At 41.6% G+C, this 25,000-nt stretch overlaps 1 protein-coding gene across 3 annotated transcripts in view; it reads right to left on the reverse strand.

The window, feature by feature from the left end:
- Positions 1 to 25,000, reverse strand: part of LOC127636232 (tetratricopeptide repeat protein 28-like) — a 326,436-nt gene that overhangs the window by 65,728 nt on the left and 235,708 nt on the right. The gene's annotated exons all lie outside the window — the stretch shown is intronic.

Genomic DNA, 25,000 nt, shown 5'->3' on the forward strand with positions numbered 1-25,000 from the left:
TTGGATAAAAGCGTCTGCCAAATGCATAAATGTAAATGTAAATATGAGACGAGATGTTTAAAGAAAATGTTAAATATCACTTCTGAGCATAATAGTTTTATTAGGGGTCATTTCCAATAAAGCTGTAATTTTGTCAGTTTATGCAAAAAGTGTAAAAATTATTACTCAATTTGTGTATTTAGAATACATATAATGTTGGCTATGAAATTAGCCTTAGCGAGACGAACAAGGTGGCCACTTTATTTATTAAAAATGTCATTTCCGTCAGCGTCATTTTCACACTGAACTCTATTAAACACAAAACAGAATTTGAGATGTGCTGGAAATGTAGTTCTAGTGGGACGACTAGCAGCTGTACATCATCGCACCATTAGCGGGGTAACTCCTAGCCAACCACATGTAAGCTGTTGCTTTATATGTCTGCTCACAATTTATCACACTGCTGAGTCAGAGTGCTAACACGGCAACCTCCACCACCCCACCGCCACCAGTTGAGTCCTGTCCTGCACGGGGGTAGGCTCGTCCCCCTGCCTCCTATCTCCGGCAGGATATAACGGTTCCGAGTACAACTTCTTCGGACCGCCAGAAGGGGCCTACGCCAAAGAGAGACATTACATTTGTGTTTTATATTCATCAAATAAATATCATCTTCAATTTCACTCAAGTTTGCGAGTCTTCCTGACAGAAATGACACTGTGGTAGGAATTTTCATGATGTTCGGAAACAAAGACGAGCAACGTTTTAAAATATGCTCACTGGTGAGTGCACATCAAATGTATTTTATTTTAAGTCACTTTACAGCCTGTAAACAGCCTACAGTTGAGCTAATAAATTATATTGTGCCAGAAAGTCAATAAACATCAATGTTTTTCATTGGTGGCCTAACCCAACCTGTTTTAATTTGTACAATTGAATGCAAGAGTGAATGTGATTTGAGAGCTTGGCATATTAATGCAGCCTGGAGGTCCGGAAGCAATGGCCGCCACGGCACGTGCTTTCAGTCTGAGATGTGGGTCAGGGGGCTCGTTCTGTTGACCCCTTTCCATTGTGCACGCTCAAGGAGGGTCGCGCTCGGCATTTAACAGAAGCGGTGACAAGTGACAAGTGACCATTATATTTTATAAGCTTTGCCTCTGTTTATTTGCATGGGCTTCATAGACCGCGTCAACTGCCCATACCTCTTTCAATAACCGTCCAATGGCCATCTTACTACTTATTCAAGTGGCACGTGGGTGAGGGTGTGTGTCTTAAAACTAAAGTTCAACTAGAGTAGAAAGTTCTTTGGTTGCTCACACGAAAGAAAAACAATTGGCAATGGAAAAAGAAAAGCCAAAGTAAAACGATAGCCAAATAGATGAAGACAAGCAATTGCCAAATGCTTTCTTAAATGCAATTTAATGTGCTATTAATGTGCTATTTTATTGTTACATTTAACTGCATTTTAAACATGAATTAAATACATAATTTATTAATGCAGCGTTTCCTTGGCACACTTTTTACGATTAAAAAAATCCCATGGCACACCACTATCCCGCTAGCATGTTTTCTGTCTGTCTTAGTAGCGTGTTTACTCATAATGTTTGAAATTCAGCCATGCAAAAACCGCAAATAAAATATGGATGCTGTATAATGAGGTCACTGGTGACAAGAGCACTAATTGGGTAACGAAAAACCAACAAATCTGCATCTTTTTCAATTTGTAGATTTTGCATTTATGTATGTATTTACCGTATTTACCGGAAATAAAGTCGCACCTGACTATAAGTCACACCAGGTCAAAAATCGCATAAAAAAAAATGCATTGAATTTGTTTTTGGTAATCGTGTGTAACAGTTTCTCATATTCGGTTTATGTTTCATGAGAGAAATGCGACAAATAAGCCACATCTGTTCATAACATCTGTAACTCTATGCTGTGCTCAAATAAACAGCATTTAGGCTATGAATACATTAATCCGGATACATTTGAAAACAGCGTTTTCGTTTCAAAACGCTCTCAGTCCACACTAGCGTTTTCCAAAAGTTGCTTGTCCACACTGAAACGTATGAAAACGCTTAAATCGTTTCAATGCGCATGCGGAAAATCCCGTTGCATGTACGGTCTGAAACGCAATTGTCCTCGTGTTCCGTCGCCGGACACCAGTTCCGAGTGAACTTCCCTTCACCTTTGAAGGAACGCAATGTGATGGTTGTACAAAGTAACATTTATTTTATATATATATAACAACGCTATCAATGTGAGTATCAGGCACAACAGCGCCGCTACAACACGGGCCGCCATCTTGATTGTTTTGGTTGGATAGATCACATGACTAAAAATGTGTCATCGTTTTCCAAAGCGTCCGTTTTCAAAGTCCACACTACAACGCGAAAACTGCTTTTTCAAGTGTATCCACTTTGGAGTGCGTTTTCAAAAAGCTCCGTTTTCACGGACAAAAACGCCGTCTCGGTGTGGACGAAAAGCCAAACGGAAATAAAAAGATGCGTTTTCAAACAAAAACGTATTAGTGTGGAGAAGGCCTTAGTGTGTGAGTAAAACACTGCACCTGTTGTATTATATTCATTCATTAACGTTAGCAACTGTGGATATTTCTGATATTAGCAACCCTCTTTGCAATGTATCATTTATTCGGTTCACTGACTGAATATTTTTACTACGAGTGAGATGAAGCGTCACTTTATGGGCATGTGACAAGCTGCGTTTGACAGCGGACGAGAGTTTGTTAGAACAATAATGTTATGATGGATAAAATATTTAAACTAGTTGCATAAAACACTTCGTAAAGGCGAAATATTCGGAATTGTCAAATTTATAACGCTTCTTCCGTCACTTTCTCTTTGTTTTCATCAGTTTTGGTGCACGTGTTTGACCAGCCGTCATCAGTTACGCATACATTATGTTTATAAATCGCATCAGACTATAAGTCGCAGGACCTTTCAGATGATGAAAATATCTGCGACTTATGTAAAGCTTTTCATTTATTTATTTATTTTGTGGAATTTATTCATTTTCCACGGTGCACCTGACCATCTTTCAAAGGTGTGCAGCGGCATAGTGGTTGGGAAACACTGTATTAATACACACTGTATTAAATATAATTTACTTTGTTAAATGTGTCTATTTATTTGTCCATTTATACATTTGTTTATCCACGTTTTTATTTTCAAATTAATCGATTGATCTATTATTTCTTTATTCTTTTTTGTCATTTGCACTCCATGGCTTCCATAGTGGCAGAGGGGACTATTTCCCCTCTGGGGGGGGTTCACACAAAGCTTTTGAATGGCTTCAGAGTACTTGGAATATACCACACAAGTAGTATGGACCTCTTTTATGGAGCTTTTCTATATCAGTTTTCATTGTGCGGCTGTGGCTCAGGTGGTAGAGCGGGTCGGCCACTAATCACCCACATGCCGGCCCACACGACTCCACATGCCGAAGTGTCCTTGGGCAAGCACTGAACCCCAAGTTGCTCCCAATGGCAGGCTAGTGCCTTGCATGGCAGCTCTGCTGTCATTGGTATGTGTGTTTGTGTGAATGGGACACAGTGTAAAGCGCTTTGGTAACTACTAAGTTAATAAAGGCGCTATATAAGTACAGACCATTTACCATTGTCTGGACAGGAGCAGTTTGGACATTCTGTTCATCATGAACGATACAAGAGTAATGATTGATTTTAAATTAATTACGAATTACATGACTAAATGGTACATTTCTGCACCCTGTTTGGAGCCACTGAGAATGCGCTGCATAAACCGCTCTTCCGTATAATGTGTTGCCTACCAAGAACAAAACCTGTTAAGCCTCTCAAGTCAAAATCTTAGCAGAGAAGCTGATCTCTCACAAAGCCCATAAAAAATATGCTGAGGCCTTGTCGAAATCTCCTAGCGGCGGGCACGTGTTCAGAAGGGACTGAAAAGATAAAAGCTGTCTCTCACTATTACATGCTAGATATGAAGCCTGTTAGCTGTTAGCTCGCCACAAACAACTTCGCTAATAACAATTCCCCTTTAGAATCAATAAATGGCATTTTTACTTCTGAAACAGACACTGGTGCTCTATAGTGATTGAAACAGAGCTTATATTACACTCACTGCTTTAGGAACAACAAAAGGCACCAGGTTAAAAAGATGAATTTGAGACGTTGACCTCAACGCTACATCAATCTCCTAAAAGAAGCTCCCCTTATAGCAACGTCCCATGTGACCGACTTCATACAATGACTAAAACACAACCACATGTGAACCTCAGTGAAGATATCGGCTCAATTTGGGAGTAACATCAATGGCTGTAGTCTCGATGAGGTGCTGGGATGCCCTGAGAAAACAGAAGGTAAAACGCTTTATTTCGGGGCATACTGACAAAAGACAAACCTGTGAGAGTTTCGGCCAACCCAAGGCCCTTAAATTCCCAGTTTCCCGGTACTGCCTGGAACCAATTACCTTCAGCCATAAAACTTCCAGCAGTTGGCTTGAGTTTCAATGCTTTAGGCCATGTTGCACAGTCAGACAATTACCCTCCATCAGCAGGGATAGATACTTATGTTCTGTGATATGCTATCGGGCCGGTTTGTGACGGCAAAAGAGCTTAATTTCGGGTCAGTCCTTGTTCTAAAGACGAGGAGTGAAAAAGACTCTTTACAAAAATCCAGAAGCCAATATGTTATGGTAAAATCAAATACGCTAGTGGAACATGTTGATGGTTAAAGTGCTGAACTCCACCTGTGGTTATTCTGCTCCGACACTTGTAAGAACTTGAGGGGGGTGGCGAACCAAACGTTTTCGGGGGTGGGGGTTGTTTGCTGTCCTTTTCTGCATATCGCGGCGCCATTTTGTGGTCCGTTCTGCATAACACGGAAGCTCGTTTTTGCTTAGCGCAGCCCACCGTCCCCCTGTTCCCCCGATGGCCAGTACGCCCCCTATAGGCCCCAAAGTGTGTCGGCCCACCGGGAAAATGCCCGGTATTCCAGATTACCAGTCCAGTCCTGGTCGTAATTACCAGAAACTCGTGTAAATTAAAGAATCATGGCTGAAACACTCTTTGTGGATTCGCAGTCTTTGTGCATTTCACCCTCTACTGGGCAGCGAGGAGAAAGAAAAAAGGGAGTGATAAAGCAAAGGAAAATAATAAATAAATCATTTCTGCACAACAGCCCAGTAGGTGGCGATATGAACGAAGCATGTGAATCTGCAAAAAAAAACAACATTTTTTTAAAAAAAAAATCTCTGGTGAATGTGCATAGGAGGACTGTTTGAAAGTGGATATTTATGGGGAAAAAAACGTAAATATTGATCTGTTTCACACCCTCACCTCTCATATTTCTTCAGAAGACATGGATTAAACCACTGGAGTTGTATGGATTACTTTTATGCTGCCTTTATGTGCTTTTTGGAGCTTCAAAGTTCTTCCCACCATTCACTTGCATTGTATGGACCTACAGAGCTGAGATATTCTTCTAAAAAAAATAGTTTGTGTTCTGCAGAATAAAGTAAGTCATACACATTTGGGATGGCATGAGGGTGAGTAAATGATGAGAGAATTTTCAATTTTGGGTGAACTATCCCTTTAATATCTTATGTCATTCTGCTTCTTAAGTTACGTTACTGTTGATATTTTTACCAGAAAACAAGACAAAAATAAAATGATTTTTGCAATGCATTTAACTGGTTTATGAGGCAACAGGCTTGTGCAACAGAACCACATTTCCCATCCTTACATGTGGCCGCATGAGAATAATGAAATACACATCATTTCATCACGCAGCTCTGTTCTTCATTTTGTTGCATTGATGTTAAAACAGATTTCTGTGTTTGTCGGTAAGTGAAAAATGACATTGCAAAATGGGTCCATTCTTTCCGACATAATTCACATCCTATTACAGCTTCACAAGACTTGAATGCAGCATTCATTGCATTTGTTTGCAGATGCAACTTGCGTTGATATTTGTATTCTAATGCAATGATATTCAGACATTTGTATGTGTGACTTCAGTGTCCAAATACTTCTTAGGGCCACTGTATTTATCACAAAGCTTCTATTCTGGGGCCCCTGGGTAACTCAGAAAGTAAAGACGCTGACTATCACACCTGGAGTCGCGAGTTTGAATCCAGGGTGTGCTGAGTGACTCCAGTCAGGTCTCCTAAGCAACCAAAGCGGCCCGGTTGCTAGGGTGGGTAGAGTCACATGGTGTAACCCTCGTGGTCACTATAATGTGGTTCTCGCTCTCGGTGGGGTGTGTGGTGAGTTGTGCGTGGATGCGTCGGAGAATAGCGTGAACCTCCACACGTGCTACGTCTCCGTGGTAACGCACTCAACAAGCCACGTGATAAGATGCGCGGACGGTCTGACTGACGGACAGATGTCTGAACGTGGCAACTGAGATTCGTCCTCCGCCATCTGGATTGAGGTGAGTCGCTACGCCACCATGAGGACTTGGAGCGCATTGGGAATTGGCTATTCCAAATAGGAAGAAAACGGGAGAACACACACACACACACACACACACACACACACACACACACACACACACACACACACACACACACACACACACAAAAAGCTTCTTTCTGATTCACTAGGCAGCTCAGTTAGCCTGAAATGTTCTCTTTAGTTGACTAGTCCAACACAAACAGGATTCAAACACACATATCATTTCTTACAATGTTCACACTTCAGTGGACACCAATAATTTGAGCGTTTAATCTCGTGTTTAGCCTGTTTCCGTGCCTCCTCGTGTTCATTCTTTCATTACTTTACAATTATGCCTTGAACCGCTATTGTTGTACATCCTTATCCAAATCAGCAATATATCTCCATAGTTTTAGATCAAGGGAACGGTTACCTTGGAAACCCCACTGAATTCCTGTTATAGGGCTGTTCACTGGGAGAGCCAATTTTTCGATAAGACGGATTTTACACCCCCTTCTCCCTGATTTTCCCAAGTGTGTGCGTCTTGACACGCCGCCAGAGAGAATGACAGAGGGTCTGTGGGAAGAGAGAGCCACGTTCCATTTCATTCTTGCACGTCCTCTCTCTTGCCTGCCACAATGGTGGACAAGTTAAAGAAAACCTTTGTTCTTCACTCAGAAAGGGTGCAGAGCTGAGGTCATGGGTAAGTTGTGGACATCTTCACTTCAATAAAAAACATCTTTAAAGTGACTCTGCTGACGCTGACCTCAAATATACAGAGTGAACGGTTTATTCACCCTTCAGGGGCTGTAAACTGATATCACCGCGCGTGAAGGTGAACTCTAACCTCGACTGCTTCCTTGACTGACACATTGTATTATGTGATGACAACGGAAGATCTGGCAGTATGTACCGCACTCAATGTAGACGGCATATTTGATGTGAATTATGAAATGAGGTTGCAAAGGACAGGACAGTCTGCTCGATGGGTTGCAAACACAACAAACTACTTTTAGAAGCTGTTCACACCAAACACGTTTTTGTGTCCAACAAAGCTGTTTATAAATCATTTCGTATGTAAACACGAGCCAGACGGAAGTCTTTGACCATTGCGCCATATCTCATAGTTTTTTTAGCATGTTAGGAAGAAGCTCCAGGGTTTTTAGACACCGTATCGCATGGCCTTTCGACATTTAATCACGTGTGAGCAGTGGCGTAGCCAAGGGTGGGCTGAAGTGGAGAATATTAGAGATTATTCTTTAACAGTAAATATATATTTATAAAATAGTAAAAAGGGGCCGGGTCGTGATGCTACACACCCAGCCCCAAATCCGGCTAATTAGCCCTCGAGAGGGATAAAGGCCGACCGGAGACGGCAGTGGGACAGAGAGAGAGATTGACGGGCAGCTGTCCGACACCTTTGTGTGTTTGTTTGTCTTCTTGGTTCAGTTTAGAATTAAAATATTATTTATATTGTCAAGCCGGTTCTCGCCTACTCCTTTCCATTAACCCCTTTACACTGGTGCCGAAACCGGGAAGGAGGAGGGATGCGCTGTAGTGGAGTTATCGCCGCTACCGTGCACCCCAAAGGAGCAGCAGCGGCCATCCGCCGGAGGACGAAGGTGCCCGGCAGCCTGGAAGCGGAAGAACGGCCGCCGACCGCGAGGGGAGGAGGGGCTCCCAAACAACCAACAGGTTACCGCTGCCAGGGGCGGGGGAGACCCCTACCGTCCACCAAAAATGCGGTGGGGTTTTCCGTCCGCCCGGGAGGCGCGGCTGTCGTCCATTAGAGGGTGGAGGAGTGGCCGAGGACCAAGATACGGCGTATCGGAGAACTGGCGAGTAAGTGTAAGTTGTATTGGCGAGTAATGAGTATGTTTTTTCTCTCTCTCCCACTGCCGCTCCGCATGGTGGTGGAGGACAAGTCTCAGTTGCCTACGCTTCTGAGACCAGTCAATTCGCGCATCTTATCACGTGACTCGTTGTGTATGACACCGCGGAGACTCACAGCATGTGGAGGCTCATGCTACTCTCCACGATCCACACACAACTCACCACACGCCCCATTGAGAGCGAGAACCACTAATCGCGACCACAAGGAGGTTACCCCATGTGACTCTACCCTCCCTAGCAGCCGGGCCAATTTGGTTGCTTAGGAGACCTGGCTGGAGTCACTCAGCACGCCCTGGATTCAAACTCCCGACTCCAGGGGTGGTAGTCTGTGTCAATACTCTCAGAGTTACCCAGGCCCCCGACTCTCAGTAGCTTGACTTGTCATGAGCAGTTCATAAAGAACATGTTCTTGTGTTAAAAAATCTAGATCCACGAAATGAATGGAACAGAATGCAGGTATCTTGAGATTAATTTTAAAAGTTCTTGTAACTTGACCCAGCGACTTAAAAGCTACTGCGCAAGATGCTGGGAAAAAAAAACATTCAAAGACATTCATCTAGCACGTTTACATGGAAAAACTGTTCCATAACAATGCAAACGAACGCAAAAGTGTCCTTAGGTTTCTTTTTTGGAAATTATTGTAGCTGTACCTCTTTAACAGTTTCTTTTACACTCAGTCACAAACATGCACACATGGAAGTTCTCCTCTGGCCAACAGGATCTGATATATACTCTGCTCCCAAATGGAACGTTGGCAGGCCGCGTGTTTTCTTTGGGAGTGCATGAGTCACCACATGCACGTTACACACACACACACACACACACACACACACACACACACACACACACACACACACACACACACACACACACACAAAACACTGGCAAAGTCATTTACATCAGGATGACAGAGAGTAAAAACAGTGAGCTGAGAGAGGAAGATGTGTCTGTTATTGTGCTGTTATTCTCTTCTGTAAAGACGATCTTTACTTCTTTCAGAACTGAAGCTCAACACTATTTTACACCAACATATTTGATCAGTCTAAATATTTATTTAAGATATAGTTTTGTTTTTAGCCTTTTAGCTTATATATTTTTTCTTTTTTTTTTAATGGTACTAAGGTAATATTATGTACCGAGGTAATAAAGCATTCTCAGACAAATTAATCACAGTAAAACCATGGACATGTACCACAGTATTATTGTGTTTTCAGAAATGTACCAGGGTAATACCTTGTTTTTGGACATGTGCAATGGTAATACCATGTTTTTGGACATGTACCACGGTAATACCATGTTTATGGACATGTACCATGGTAATACCATGTTAATGGACATGTACCACAGTTATACCATGTTTTTGGACATGTACCACGGTAATACCATGTTTATGGACATGTACCACAGTTATACCATGTTTATGGACATGTACCATGGTTATACCATGTTTATACCATGTTTATGGACATGTACCATGGTAATACCATGTTTATGGACATGTACCACAGTTATACCATGTTTATGGACATGTACCATGGTTATACCATGTTTATGGACATGTACCATGGTAATACCATGTTTATGGACATGTACCACAGTTATACCATGTTTTTGGACATGTACCACGTTAATACCATGTTTATGGACATGTACCACGGTAATACCATGTTTATGGACATGTACCACAGTTATACCATGTTTATGGACATGTACCATGGTTATACCATGTTTATACCATGTTTATGGACATGTACAATGGTAATACCATGTTTATGGACATGTACCACAGTTATACCATGTTTATGGACATGTACCATGGTTATACCATGTTTATACCATGTTTATGGACATGTACCATGGTAATACCATGTTTATGGACATGTACCACGGTAATACCATGTTTATGGACATGGACCACGGTAATACCATGTTTATGGACATTTACCATGGTAATACCATGTTTATGGACATGTACCATGGCAATACCATGTTTATGGACATGTACCACAGTTATACCATGTTTATGGACATGTACCACGGTTATACCATGTTTATACCATGTTTATGGACATGTACCACGGTTCTACCATGTTTATGGACATGTACCACGGATATACCATGTTTATATCATGTTTATGGACATGTACCATGGTTATACCATGTTTATACCATGTTTATGGACATGTACCACGGTTATACCATGTTTATACCATGTTTATTGACTGGTACCACGGTTATACCATGTTTATGGACATTTACCACGGTAATACCATGTTTATGGACATGTACCATGGTAATACCATGTTTATGGACATGTACCATGGTAATACCATATTTATGGACATGTACCATGGTTATACCATGTTTATACCATGTTTATGGACATGTACCACGGTTATACCATGTTTATGGACATGTACCACGGTTATATCATGTTTATGTACATGTACAATGGTAATAAAATGTTTATTGGCATGTATCACGGTAATACCATGTTTATGGTTATACATGTACCATGGTAATACCATGTTTATGGACACGTACCACGGTAATACCATGTTTATGGACACGTACCATGGTAATACCATGTTTATGGACATGTACCACAGTTATACCATGTTTATGTACATTTAAAATGGTAATAACATGTTTATGGACATGTATCACGGTAATACCATGTTTATGGACATGTACCATGGTAATACCATGTTTATGGACACGTACCATGGTAATACCATGTTTATGGACACATACCATGGTAATACCATGTTTATGTAAATGTACAATTATAATACTGTTTTTTGAACATGTACCACAGAAATACCATGTTTTTGGACATGTACCATGACAATAACATGCCAAAAGCTTCCAGCTGGACTGCGATGCTCCTCACTCGGTCAAAGGAGGGACAAAACTCTCTTAAACTACATAGAAAATGAATTAACCACTAACAAAAGCCTTCATCAGCCAAAATCAAAGGACAATGCATCTACGTGTCTTCCTCAGTTAATTCGGGATGACTTCAAGGACTTTAACACTAAAAGTTATAGTTAATATAAAATCATTGTTTAACCACTAATTGTTCAAAGCATAAATAGCTTATATTGGCATTATATTCATTCATCTTCTACTATAGCATAATTTAATGTACAGCTGCTTTGAAACAAGCCTGTTGTGAAAAACGCTATACAAATAAATCTGACTTGACTTTACAGACACAACATGTACAATGTTAATAGCATGTTTTTAAACATCCACCACTGTAATACAATGTTATTTTTGGACAATGCAATACAATTGGCAATACCATTCATGGTAATCATTCACTATATTCTCATGTAATGAATTAAAGTACCACGATATAACCATCACAGTATCATGGTATCAACAAAGGACAGATTTGTCATCTGTATGAGCATCACAGCTCTATATATCACAACACATGTACTTACCACAAGGCCACAGTTCTGACAAAAGAGCAATTTAAGTATACCGGCACTCAAGTGTACTCTATACCATGTAGGCCTACTCATTTTGAAAACAACAGCAGTGTCTAATAATTGGACTGTTTCTCATTGGCTGGATGATTAATTTGGAGGTTAATGCTATTGATTGGAAGCCTATCTGGAGTGTCTGGGGAAATCCATCGCATGATATAGTGAGACAAAAAGAGATGGAGGAAGATTGTACAAATTAAAACATAACCATATGAGGTCAGATGGGCTAAACAGTGGGCTATCCAACCAAGGGTGTTTCATTAATTAATCACTTTATCAAATTAATTAATCACAACCATATACTAATCCTATCACAATAAATTATTAAACGAATCTGGTGCAGGCACGTCAGCGCACCACTTTTGTAGTCCATACGACTTTTGTAGTCTGTTTGATAGCTTCTACTAAGGGAAAGATTATCAGTTATAACTTAAAAATGATCCTCACACAAATTATTCATAGTGTATGACTTCAAAAGACTATTTTTAATATGCTTTTACGCCATTTTTTGTCCTTTTTTGGATCTTAACAAAGAACTGTCGTTGTACGAATCGCTTAAAAGAGTTGCTTGAAGTTTCTTCAAATATTCAATAATAAAAACAAAATCTCATACAGGTTAGGAATGACACGAGGGTGAGTAAATAATATTTGGTTGAGCTATCCCTTTAACCATATCATCGCTTGCATCAACAAGGGCTGTAGGAAGGCTTTTTCACAAGCTCCAAATTAGACTTCAGTTGGATCAATAGAACATCTCCAAGTGTAATCTATAAAGGGAACGCGGCACAAAGTGCATCTCTTCGGAAAGAGGAGAGGAGATAGTGAACTCATTAATAAGCAACTCGCTCGTCTCCGATGTTCGAGAGACACACACAGATCAAAGAGCGGCGCAGGTCCCGGTGCAGAGCTCTCCTTCACGACAGCTGTTGTTCCATTACAGGAGAGAACAAAGCCCTGCTCTAAATGATCATTTATTAAGACACGAGCACATGGTCAAACTCCATGACTTGCATGTTCACGGACGGTGCAGTCCTGTGAGGTAACGCAGCGCAGTCAACTGCACATCAACAAAATGTACAGTGGTAAGAAAAAGTATTTGAAACCTTTGGAATTACCTGCATTTATGTATAAATTTGTCTTAAAATCTGATTTGATTGTCATCTAAATTATAATAATGAACAAACACAATCTGATTTAAGTAATAACATACAGTTTATTTTATTGTTCTTGTACAGTGTAGAGCGGAGGAGGGCGGGGCCGGGCTGGAACAACGCACGCCTGGTCCCCAATCAGCCTGATGGGGGGGCGTGAGGGATAAAGGCGGCTGGTGACGACACTTCGAGAGAGAGAGAAAATTACAGGTAGCTGCTTTGTGGGTTTATGTTTGTGTCTTTTGGTTCAGTTTTATATTAAAACTTTTATTTATATTGTCAAGCCAGTTCTCGCCTCCTCCATTCCCTTATACCCACTTACATTGGTGCTGAAACCCGGGAAGGAGGAGGGATGCCCGTCGTGGAGTCCTCGACACTGCCGTCCACCCAGAGATGTGCCGCTGCCATCCGCCGGGGGACTGAGTAGCCCGACTGCCCAGATGCGGAGAACGGCCTCTGCCATGAGGCGAGTGGGGACTGGACTCCCCGACCGCCTTGAGCGAAGGAGCCGCTGCCAGGGGCGGAGGAGTGCCCTGCCTATTTTGATCACCCCTGAATAATGATTGGAATATGAGGTAGGTCTGTTTAGATTAAGTATATAAGATGAATTGTACATAAAATAGACCATAATAATTCCGTGCTGTGAGCACTGTCACTGAAACAGATTGCAGTGGAAGTTGTTTTACGCTACTAAGCGAAGCTTCCGCTCTGCGAACGCGGAAGTGTGATAAAGGCCTATTATACAAACTTTGTTTAGGGTTTTCTTTTTATCCCCCAAAATAGACCAACATTTCTGACTGCAACTCCTTCTAGAGCTTTCAAGCTACATCCACCAAACTTTGGCACAGACCTTGGCACAGACTGTTTTGGAATAGTGTGCTATGTCTTTGCTTACTGATTAGACGTATGGTTTTCAAACAGCGGACAATCAAAAATAAAATAAAAAAATCCCACTGACTTACATTGACGGAATGTTCAAATGGGTCAACGGAATGTTTGTTAATTCAAACTCCAACTAAAACTCCAATAAAGAATTCAAATGTAAACAAACCCACAAAAGGCCTTTGATGTGCTTTAAGTGTCTCTCTCTCTCTCTCTCTCTTTCTGATGGCTCAGCTCTCTAACTAAGGCTACATCTACATTCATCCGGATACATTTGAAAAAGGCATTTTCGTTTCATAATGCTCTCCGTCCACACTAACGTTATCAAGTGTTTTCCAAAAGTTGCTCATCCACACTGAAACGTATGAAAACACGTAAATCATGTCACTGCGCATGCGGAAAATCCCCATTGCATGCACGGTCTGAAACGCAATTGTCCTCGTGTTCCGTCGCCTGACATCAGTTCCGAGTAAACTTCCCTTCGCCTTTGAAGGAACACAATGTGATGGTTGTACAAAGTAACATTTATTTTTTAATAACGCTATCAAAGTGAGTATCAGGCACAGCAGCGCCGCTATAACACAGGCCGCCATCTTGATTGTTTTGGTTGGATAGATCACATGACTTCGTCACATGACAACAAATACATCATCAGTTTCAGATATATCCGTTTTCACAGTCCACACACAACAATGGGAAAACTGCGTTTTCAAATCTATCCACTTTGGAGTGCGTTTTCACAAATCAGTGTGGACGGACGGCCAAAACAGAGAAAAAGATGCGTCTTCAAATGAAAACATATTAGTGTAGATAAGGCCTATGTGACAGCGTGTCGGACTCTCTAGCTAGCTAGCTGTTTTTATTATTGCGATGTCTGTATAACCATAAAACTTATGAATTTTAAAACTAGTTTAAACTTTCAGAAAGGTTTGTTTTTCTGAACATCAAAGTTTGTTTTCGTCTAGTTAAACATTGCTGTCTTTTATCATTTCGCTATAGTTGCTAATTTACAAAAGCAATTAGCCTCTTGATTCTGCTTTATTCTGACTTTACCAGTTTTGGTGGATTTAGGTGGATTTTAACCATGGTAAAATGACTGTGATGTGTAGCCTCGAGTGGCTAATTCGAATTAAAACAGGTTATTCCTTATGATGTATAAATGTAGCTGTAATTGTGCAGTCACCAAAGGTGAAATAAAAAATTGGGTTTTCCAGGTAGTGAGAGGTGTTCTAGTGGCACTTCAACTGAAATGAATGTTGTCATGCTGGGAGCACGTGAAAGAAATAAGAGCGCTAACGCACAAACGATGAGGTGAATCATACGTTTTCTGTGGCGTTGCCTGCAAATGCACTCAACTCCAGAGACACTCCCGAGGGAAGAGAGCTCTCAGATCTGAATTTACCTTCAGGTAATCAACCTGACAATGATGTAAATAAAACATCTCTCACACTATCAGCGCAGAGCAGAGAGAGAGAGGAATGAGATGAGATGACAAACAAGAAAGGCGAGGAGAAAGACTTATGTGACAGGGAGCAAAAGATGCAATAAAGTACAAAAACGAATGAAACGCAAGAAACGGAAGAGATGAGAGAAGTTGATGAGCGATTCCCGCAGCCCTGGGTGGTGGCTGTTTTAAGATGAAGCGATGAATTATTTAAACTGCTTTATTAGCATCTTCTTTAGTCATGTCTCTCCCATGTTGCGTGCGTTTTCACGCTGTGTGCTCGTTCTCTGGGGAGAACGCTCACCGGAAAACCTCCGCAATGTACCGGCGGCCCTATTCGCTCACCCAACGCCTAAAACAAACTAAATGAGATGACTCAAGCGTCAACAAAGGGGAGCGTGTCTTTGTTGCGGTGTTGTCAATAACTCACCTCAGAACTCTTGTGCATTCTTTGGGCTTCTGTGTTAACACGGCAAACGCCTGCTAATTATGCCGCCACGATAACAAGGAACCCTTGTGCAGCAACTGAGAAGGATTAACCCATGAAAGCAATCGTGAAAGCGTGTGTAGCGGGCAAGTGGGGGTGTAATTTAGACTCTAGGGGCAGTTCTGGTTGAGTATGTCTTTATTGTACAATCTCAGAAATGCCTTTATAACCATTCTAGCTATGGAGAGTTGGAGATGTCCACCATGTTTCTCGCTCTTTGGTGAGTTCTTGTGCATCTGTCCATCACGATAGTCACAACTTGACAGTCAGGCTTCAGTCAGGCCTGACAGCAGATCGATATGCATGTATAATGCCATGGGCTGTGTTAGCCGCTGCGTTCTCTAATGCACTACTCAACCTCAAGACAGTTAGATTCCCAGCGCCGACCAGCTGCATACAAACCCCATGCTTTATAGCATTATATTTTACACAATATTTTAATACAAAATTTGAACCCTACTTTTTTTATTCCATATCAACAAACCTCAACTGGTGAAATATAAACATTAAAACTCTTCATCTGGTGAATATATAGGCAATAAAAGCTTAATTTGGTAAATACTTACATATAGCGCATTGTAAGGTATCATTTCAAAATAAGGGTCCCTGGTGTATTTCGGGGTTGTTTATAGTAAAAAGTCCTGCCTTATGTACCAAATGTTCTCTGGTTGTTATTTAGATTTTGGTTGCACATATTTTTTTTTGTGTGTGTGGGGGGGTTTATTCATTTTGGGATCGTTTAGCCTCAATGTTTGTGTCCAAGCGTGCCGCACAAGCCCTCAAAAGTGAAGCCAAAACGTCTCGATCGCCCCCCGGTGGCTGGTCCTAGTATAGGTCATAAACCCCGCCTCCCCATGTTATTCAACGGGACGTGAGACCAACTAAACAATTAAATTACTGTCGTTTACTGTAGTTTCTATCACGTTGATGTAATTTCAAGTGTTTGTTTTCAAAATAAATTTGTTCTTAGTTATTTGATGCTATAAAAACGGTGCTGTGACATCATGATTGACAGCTGTGATTGACAGGTTCTCTGAGCGAAGTAGTCACTGAAGCACCAACAGACTTTTTTTCGGGATCTTCGGAGGACTGAGGAGATTGGAGCTTTAAATTTAATATCTAAATTTCTATAATTAATTATTTCACACCGTCATAAGTCAAAAGTCAAAGTGCAGGGGCGTGTGCTTGCGATTGATTCAGCGAGAGTGAGGGCGGGGCCTTGATTTCGCGGCTTTACTTCCTGCTCAATACTGCGCAGGTCTGGTCCCGAAATCACAACTGCGCAGACTCAAGTCCCAAGATGTCAGCGCCATATCGGGACACTGGCGGCTTCAGTTCTCACCAATGGAAAAGAGCGAAGGGGCGTCGTCCATCTTTTTTTACAGTCTATGGTCCGCCACAGTAAGGAAAGACTACGATATTTGATTTATTATTCTATATATCGGATGATTAATGGGTTACCGGTCTTTTCCACCACCATAGTTTTCGATAACTGCAAAATCCGCTATCTGTCGACCTCTTAACATTTATGTAATACAGTAATGAAAAACTGGACAAGAAAAGCTAGCTTCATACAATGTGACCCACATTTGGTTTTCGACCATTGAAAATTGGTAATAATTAAAGATTTTACAGATGGAGCCACAATAGGGCTTTACACATTGCGCTTAACCCCTGATAATCGCCACTTTTAACTAGAAATTATAAGTAGCAAACCATGTTTCATAGCTGTGACATAAACGAAAGGCTAAAATTCAATAGCAAAAATGCTAAGACAGGAAACAAATCTGTGCTTGGGTTATTAATGGTTCTAAACAGACTTTGTTTTTCAAATACAATTTCTGAACTTTTCTTTTTATTTAGATGCTAAATATGACATGGGCATGTTCTTGACAACACCCAAGAACTTGTAATCATTTGTGCTGATAAAACATAACGCTCATTTTAATGGCTTAGCCATCTGTTTTATTTTGAGAATTTCTCACAGAAGATACTCCAGAGTCAAGAGATCATTAAAATGCCATACAGATATCAAAGGAGATGTCAGGGCAGGTTGAGGCATTTGAAATGAATCACAACTCTGGCATCCAATATAGGCCTAACAAGCTAACAAGCTAACAAGCTAAAGCTATATATAGAGCAAAATTAGCAAAACCTTCAGATCTGTGGAATATAACAACTACTTCAAAGGATGCGACTTCAAACTAAGTATAACTAAAATAATAAATAACACTTTAAAAGAACAGAGGTTTTAAAGTGACAGCGGGTAGATTAGCATATTAGCATATGAGCTGTCAACTGTGAGGTAAAGATGCAGGAAAACGGGTCACAGTTAATTAGCTGCAATCCATGTGTTTCATTAGCAACTCGTTAACCCCTCACAAGGTATGGTACATAATGTGTTAACTATCTATACATTCCCACACGCTCACAAACTGACACTTTAAACAAAAACACATACACTTTAGCTCCAAAACCTAGCGAGCTGCCTTGTTGTCTACTGCCTAGATTGGCAGCTGCCTTCAGGATCTTAACCAAGAAAGAACCTCACTTGATTCAGAACGCTCTACATGGGCAGAAAGTCTGTGCATCACACTGTATCGATAGATTGATTTAAGTAGAGTTTGCAGTTAGCATGTTGTTAATCATGCTAACTAATCATCTCATGAGCATAAAAATACACAGCACGCACAAACACTGGGTAAAATGGTCAAATTTTATACGTTTTCTAGGTATGTGTTGCATATTTAACTCAATGAATCCTAATGAACTTATAATGGTATATGCTCTTTACACCCTGGTGCATATAATGGTATATGCTATTTACACCCTGGTGCATATAATGGTATATGCTATTTACACCCTGGTGCATATAATGGTATATGCTCTTTACACCCTGGTGCATATAATGGTATATGCTATTTACACCCTGGTGCATATAATGGTATATGCTATTTACACCCTGGCATAGCATACTATAATGGTATATAGCTATTTACACCCTGGTGCATATGGTATATGTCTTACACCTGGCATATAAGGTATATGCTCTTTACACCCTGGTGCATATAAAGGTATATGTTCTTTACACCCTGGTGCATATAAAGGTATATGTTCTTTACACCCTGTTGCATATAAAGGTATATGCTCTTTACACCCTGGTGCACATAATGGTATATGCTATTTACACCCTGGTGCACATAATGGTATATGCTATTTACACCCTGGTGCATATAAAGGTATATGTTCTTTACATCCTGGTGCATATAAAGGTATATGCTATTTACACCCTGGTGCACATAATGGTATATGCTATTTACACCCTGGTGCACATAATGGTATATGCTATTTACACCCTGGTGCATATACCACCAACCCGAACTGCAGCTGTGGGGAACCAGAAACCACTCAGCACATTGTCAACGAGTGTCCGAAAACTTATTTCAATGGCGGACTCGAGGCTCTACACCTGGCTGAACAAGATGCTGTTCCGTGGCTGGGCACGCAATGCAAACGCTAAGAAGAAGACTATAGTAATACCATGGTTAATTGCAAAAAATCTATGGTTTCTGCCAAAACACATGGTTACTACAATATTAGTAATACAACGATGCAATCTACACACAATCGATGCCGAGCCGCAGGAACGAGTCCGTTCGACAGACCCCGCCTCCGGACCAAACTTTTCTCTGCACTCCTCGACACTCACTGTCACCAAATCACTGCGATGAAATCAACATTTATATTAATTTGCATCTATTATTTTAAGTAGTATTAAAGGAAATATTAAGAATGAAAACAGGAAATCGGATGGGGAAAAAGAGCGGGACAAAACCTGGATTTGAATCGCGGTTGCTAGGACAACAGTACACATTCACACCATCTTTACACCCCATGCCACTGCAGCGACACCTATTGGTTAGTTTGTCTTATATATATATATATATGTGTGTGTATATATATATATGTATATGTGGTTCCACCAGACTATTGGGGTGCAAATAGCTGCACTGTGTGGCAGATACTATTTACACCGGAGTCCAAATAGACACTCCATCATTTTTACTTCCATAGTTTTGACCCCCCCCCCCGTTCTATATGGGACTCTGTAGCATCCAGTTATCCTCTCGGAAATAGGAATAGCATACTGCATATTTAATAATATTTAATACATAAATGTTTCAATTAGTGGTATGTTACACTGTTGTCACATGGCCTCCACGACACTGTAAGGGGCCAGTCAACAATTTCACTGTCACATTCAAAAGTTGTAGATCGATAACACGATCTCGACACTTTCAATGCAGGTCCGCACCTTAAGGGAGCTGGTGCCCTTTCAAATGCATTTATACCTCAGAATTGCCATCAGAGCGCATAGTTTGGGTGTAATTAGATCGATGGGTTTGATTTGATTTTTCAGTAATGGGAGCGAATCAACAGGGTTTTTTTTTCCTCTCAGTCTTGCACTCTGATACTACGGCTGCGGTGCTGTATTGCTTTGTCACGATGACAGTGATAAATGTGGAATGCAAATCTGTTGTTTCCAGATGGGTAGTTTTCAGGCGTGCAAAGGGACGGCGAGGAAATCAAAGCAGTGATGTTTTGAAGGCTGGCATTGAAGAACATGTTGTTGTTTTGTCAGGCACGCTCAGGACTGATGTAGAGGTCGAATGACTCAACAATCATTGCACAGAATGCCCTCAGAGAAATTCGCGACATTACAGAGCAGAAAAAGAAGCCCTGCTTGGCACAAACACTATTATTGGAAACAGACAGATAAAAGACCTTCTCTAAAAGCTTCACCCCAGGGCTACATCGCTGTCAAACGCTAGTCACAGCATTACCGCCGGCTAGTGTCTTGACCCAGCTTAAAAAAAACAGAGAGAGAGATGTCAGTGTGCCTGTGTTTATATTTGCGACAGATAATTAGCCATTAGTCTGAAGTGTGCTGATTATTTCTTATGGCATACTTCTTTAAAATAGTATTATTTTCAAACAGATGTATGCTACAATGTTGTTGTCACAACAGAGATTGGTGTCTAGTTATCCTTTTAATGCTGTCTGGGAAATAAATAATGCATTGCATGCTGAACAGTACATCCTATGAATTGCCAACAATCTTTCTTAAATAGCATGTGAAATAGTATGCTACATTTCAAAGTCACATGACCTCACTATTTTGCATGTTTAATTCAGTAAAGTCTCTCTCTTTACTCTAATCCTACCCTCAATATGAACACTGTGAACAGAGCGCTAAAGACCACAGGGCTCGCGGTAAACCCGTGCTATCTGAGTCAGCCAGAAGCTACGCTGACAATTTTGCCACTTTGCCTGAAGGTATGGAGGATTTTTCCGGTTGTCGCCACACCTGAATGCCTCAAAAGGCTGATGTGTGACTCAGCACTTCCTTTATAAAATATGACCTCAAGTTCTTTCAGAGTCATTTCTGAAGGCACAGCCACCGCCAACCGTGAATTCATTATGAGCAGAGCGAGGTAAAGGGAAGAACAAGAATGGGATGGATTGAGGACAGTTTAAATAAGGCACATGAAATGGAGTACTAGTGCAATGCATAAAGGACAGTGTGACTGGGCGGAGGGCGGGGTCGTGATTTTACACACTGCGGATGGTGGTGCGGGAGAGAGAGAGAACGTTTATGGGCAGCTGTCCGTCATGTGTGTGTTTGTGTCTTTTGTTTAAGTTTTTCATTAAAATATCATTTATATTGTCAAGCCGGTTCTCGCCTCCTCCTTTCCCATTAATCCCTTTACACTGGTGCCGAAAACCCGGGAAGGAGGAGGGATACGCCGTAGTGGAGTTCTCGCCGCTACCATCCACCCCAAAGGAGCAGCCGCGGCTGTCTTCCGGGGGACGGATGGAGCTCGGCCGCCAGGAAGCGGAGGAATTGGTCGCCGACCGTGAGGGGAGAAGGGGCTCCTAACCAACCGCCTGGAGCGGTCAGGGCCACTGCCAGGGGCAGAGGAGACCCCTACCAGCCGCTGAAACGCGCCGGGGTCTGAGACCGCCGACCGTGAGTGGGGAGGGGATAACTGCCGACCGCCTGGAGTGGAAGACCCGCTGCCAGGGGCGGTGGAGACCCCTTCTGTTCCCCGAGAACACGGTGGGGCATTCCATCCGCCAGGGGCTGGAGGACTGCCTCCGTTCCGCCCGGGGAGGCGTGGCTGTCGTCCATTAGAGGGTGGAGGAGTGGCCGAGGACCAAGCTACGGCGTATCGGAGAACCGGCAAGTAAGTGTTTTTTTTCCTTGCTCTCTCCTCTCTCGCTCCCGCACCACCATCCGCAGTCGGCCTTTATCCCTCTCGGAGGCTTAAATAGCCTGATAAGGGACCGGGTGTGTAAAATCATGAGCAGGCCCCGCCCTCCGCCCCGTCACAGACAATTACTGTATACTGCATACTGCATACTATTTACAAAAATAGACGTGAAACGGCACATAGTATGCAACAATGAACATTTCAAACAGTAGCTACAACGTTGTGACATGACCACGTTATGTTATGTTTAATTCAGGGTTCCCGCTCTTTTTTCTTAATTAATTTGCATGGCATCCATCGAAAATGTATATTGATTTTTGGGGTGGTTCTCCATTGATATGTCAGGTACCAATCCATGGAATTAAAATAAATATTTATTATACTTTTTATTAATAATAGATTTCATATATTTTCATGACGTTTCCAGGCCTGAGAATGACAAAAATGTTAAATTTCCTGATATTTCCATGTTTTTCATGACTGTGAGAACCCTGATAATTCATCAAGTGGTGCACATTTATAATCTCTGTAATGTTGGAATACAAGTAAGTTATCTGGGCTTGTCTTGCATCTGAAATATACATATAGGGGCATGCATACTGCAAACAATACTCATTTCTTTCAAAAATAGTAGTATGTTATGCATTCGGAACATACCCATTGACAGGTTTTTCTCCAGCTAATGCTAACACAAACACTCTCACCATCAGACTCCCTCATCTACGGATTCATCTCATTTACCCGCAATCCCACAGAAAAGAATCTTCAATCTGTGATATCACCTCACCCAAACAGGCCAAGGAAATACACCTAATCACATTTCCTTAAAATGCCAGTGAGGAACAAATTGCTTAAGCTGAGTGTAATGAATTGAACAGCAGATGCCAGCCCACTGTAATGTACTCAGACAGCCGGCTGTAAAAAACATAAAATCTTGTTGACAAGTTTTTTTTGTTGCATGAAGCAATTCCTACTGGCAAGGCGGGCTGGAAGGGGCCTCCCACAATTCCCACATGTAAACAGATGAGAAAGAGTGAGTTAGCGAGAGAAAGACGACGCTGCGGCCTCCTCAGCCAGCTGCACTGACAAGTGTTTGATTTCCCAAAAGAGTCTCGGGACGGGGTACCTTCTCCTCTCAGAAACGGCACAAGAGACGGGACTGAGGAGAGACTAATCCAGTTTACTCATCTTTGTACGGATGTCTGATTTCAAAGACACACATCAACCCTGAGGTAATCCATTTCCCTTTTCAATCCCCCCATCTTATTTGATCAATTTGGGTGGCGGAGAGACGCCGAGGCGCATACAGGAGACAGTTCAGTACAGTTCTGTCTTCATTACTAAATCACAGTCTGCTGTGTCAGACATCATTCCAACATCCTATAATAATGTCCACCTGGCCAGGATCTCTAAAGGTATGTTTGGAATGGCATACTAGTGTACAACCTGTACTACTCCTGCAGCATGCTGTTTATACGTTGTGCATCCTATGCAAATAAATCCAATTATATTTGACAAAACGTGAAGTATACGACCAGAGCACACTACGTGCATTGAGCGCATCCCACTATTCATTGCACTTAATGTTAATTTCCGAGATGATAACTGGACACGTCTCATGCAAAACAACATGCACCATAATGAGGTCACGTGACAACATTGTACCATTGAAACAATTAGTGTTGTATACTACATACTGTTTCACATACTATTAAAAATAGTAGGCAATATACAGTATATACTGCGCAGTATGCTATTAAAAGACGTTAACTGGATGGCACTCGCATAGTTAGGTCATGTGACTACAATGTAGCATACTACCATTTTAAACCATTATCACTGCACAAATGTTCGCCCGAAAAGAAAAATAATAGTCAGTATATACTCTATGCAGTACACTATTCATGGCACAAATATTTATTTCAGAAATGATAACTGAACACCATTCGCTGAATTAAACATGCAGTGTAGTTAGGCCTTGCAGGGACGGATTACCGACCGGGCCAATGGGGCCAGTGCCCAGGGGGCCCTGGGGTTTAAGGTTGCGTGATCTAGTTTAGTGATCCCCCTGGTCGAAACCCTTTGGGCATGAACAACGAAAACCCAAACCACCCCACCCCACTCAACAACTTTGTGCATGAGCAACGTACAACCCCACACACACACACACACACACACCCCCAACATTTGGGAGGAGGGGGGCCCTTGGAGATAATTGGCCCCAGGGCCTTTGCAATTCATAATCCGTCCCTGAGGTCATGTGACCATAATAATGTAGTATACTATTTCTTAAATAGTAGGCACTAGGCAGTATACAGCACATATGGTGCAGCATGAGGTGAGCAGCACACTAGTGTTCCATTCCAAACATAACCTACATTTATGGGTTGCATAAAGACAGTTTTGTTTTGGGGCAGGACTAGTCAGAATTTAGTGCTTTTTTGGGGGGTGGGGAACTGAAACTTTAAATTGAGTTCTGAAGAGAGAAAGAAAGAGAGAGAGAGACAGTAAGTGTGTAATCCAGACAGAAAGAGATATACGGCTAAAAAAAAAGCGATAAGTTGGAAAGCTTGAGCATTCAGCGGTCTAGAGTCTAGAGAGCGGCCCACAGATCCGAGAGTTCTCTGGCAGTGAGTCAACAGCGTTTGCGTAAGAACATTCCCTCAGCATAAAAAAATGCAAATCCTCCTCTGGGATGCAGCACAATTTTCACAGCGTTGAGCTCCGAGACAATGAATATCACAGTCCTGACCTCTGCAGCAAGTGACGAAAACCGTTACCAGAATCCATGCATCCTTTACAAGACGTAGTGTGCAAAATGACACATTTTTAACATCAACTAGATTCTGGGATGCTTGACTGACTAGTTAACTAATCTGTTAAAACAGCTGGACAGAGCACAATGCAATAGAGTGGTCTCGAGAAATTGTTTTTAAAAGTTGAACTACTATTTTGTATATATA

This window comes from Xyrauchen texanus, chromosome 43 (assembly GCF_025860055.1).
Source record: "Xyrauchen texanus isolate HMW12.3.18 chromosome 43, RBS_HiC_50CHRs, whole genome shotgun sequence".
Taxonomy (NCBI): domain Eukaryota; kingdom Metazoa; phylum Chordata; class Actinopteri; order Cypriniformes; family Catostomidae; genus Xyrauchen; species Xyrauchen texanus.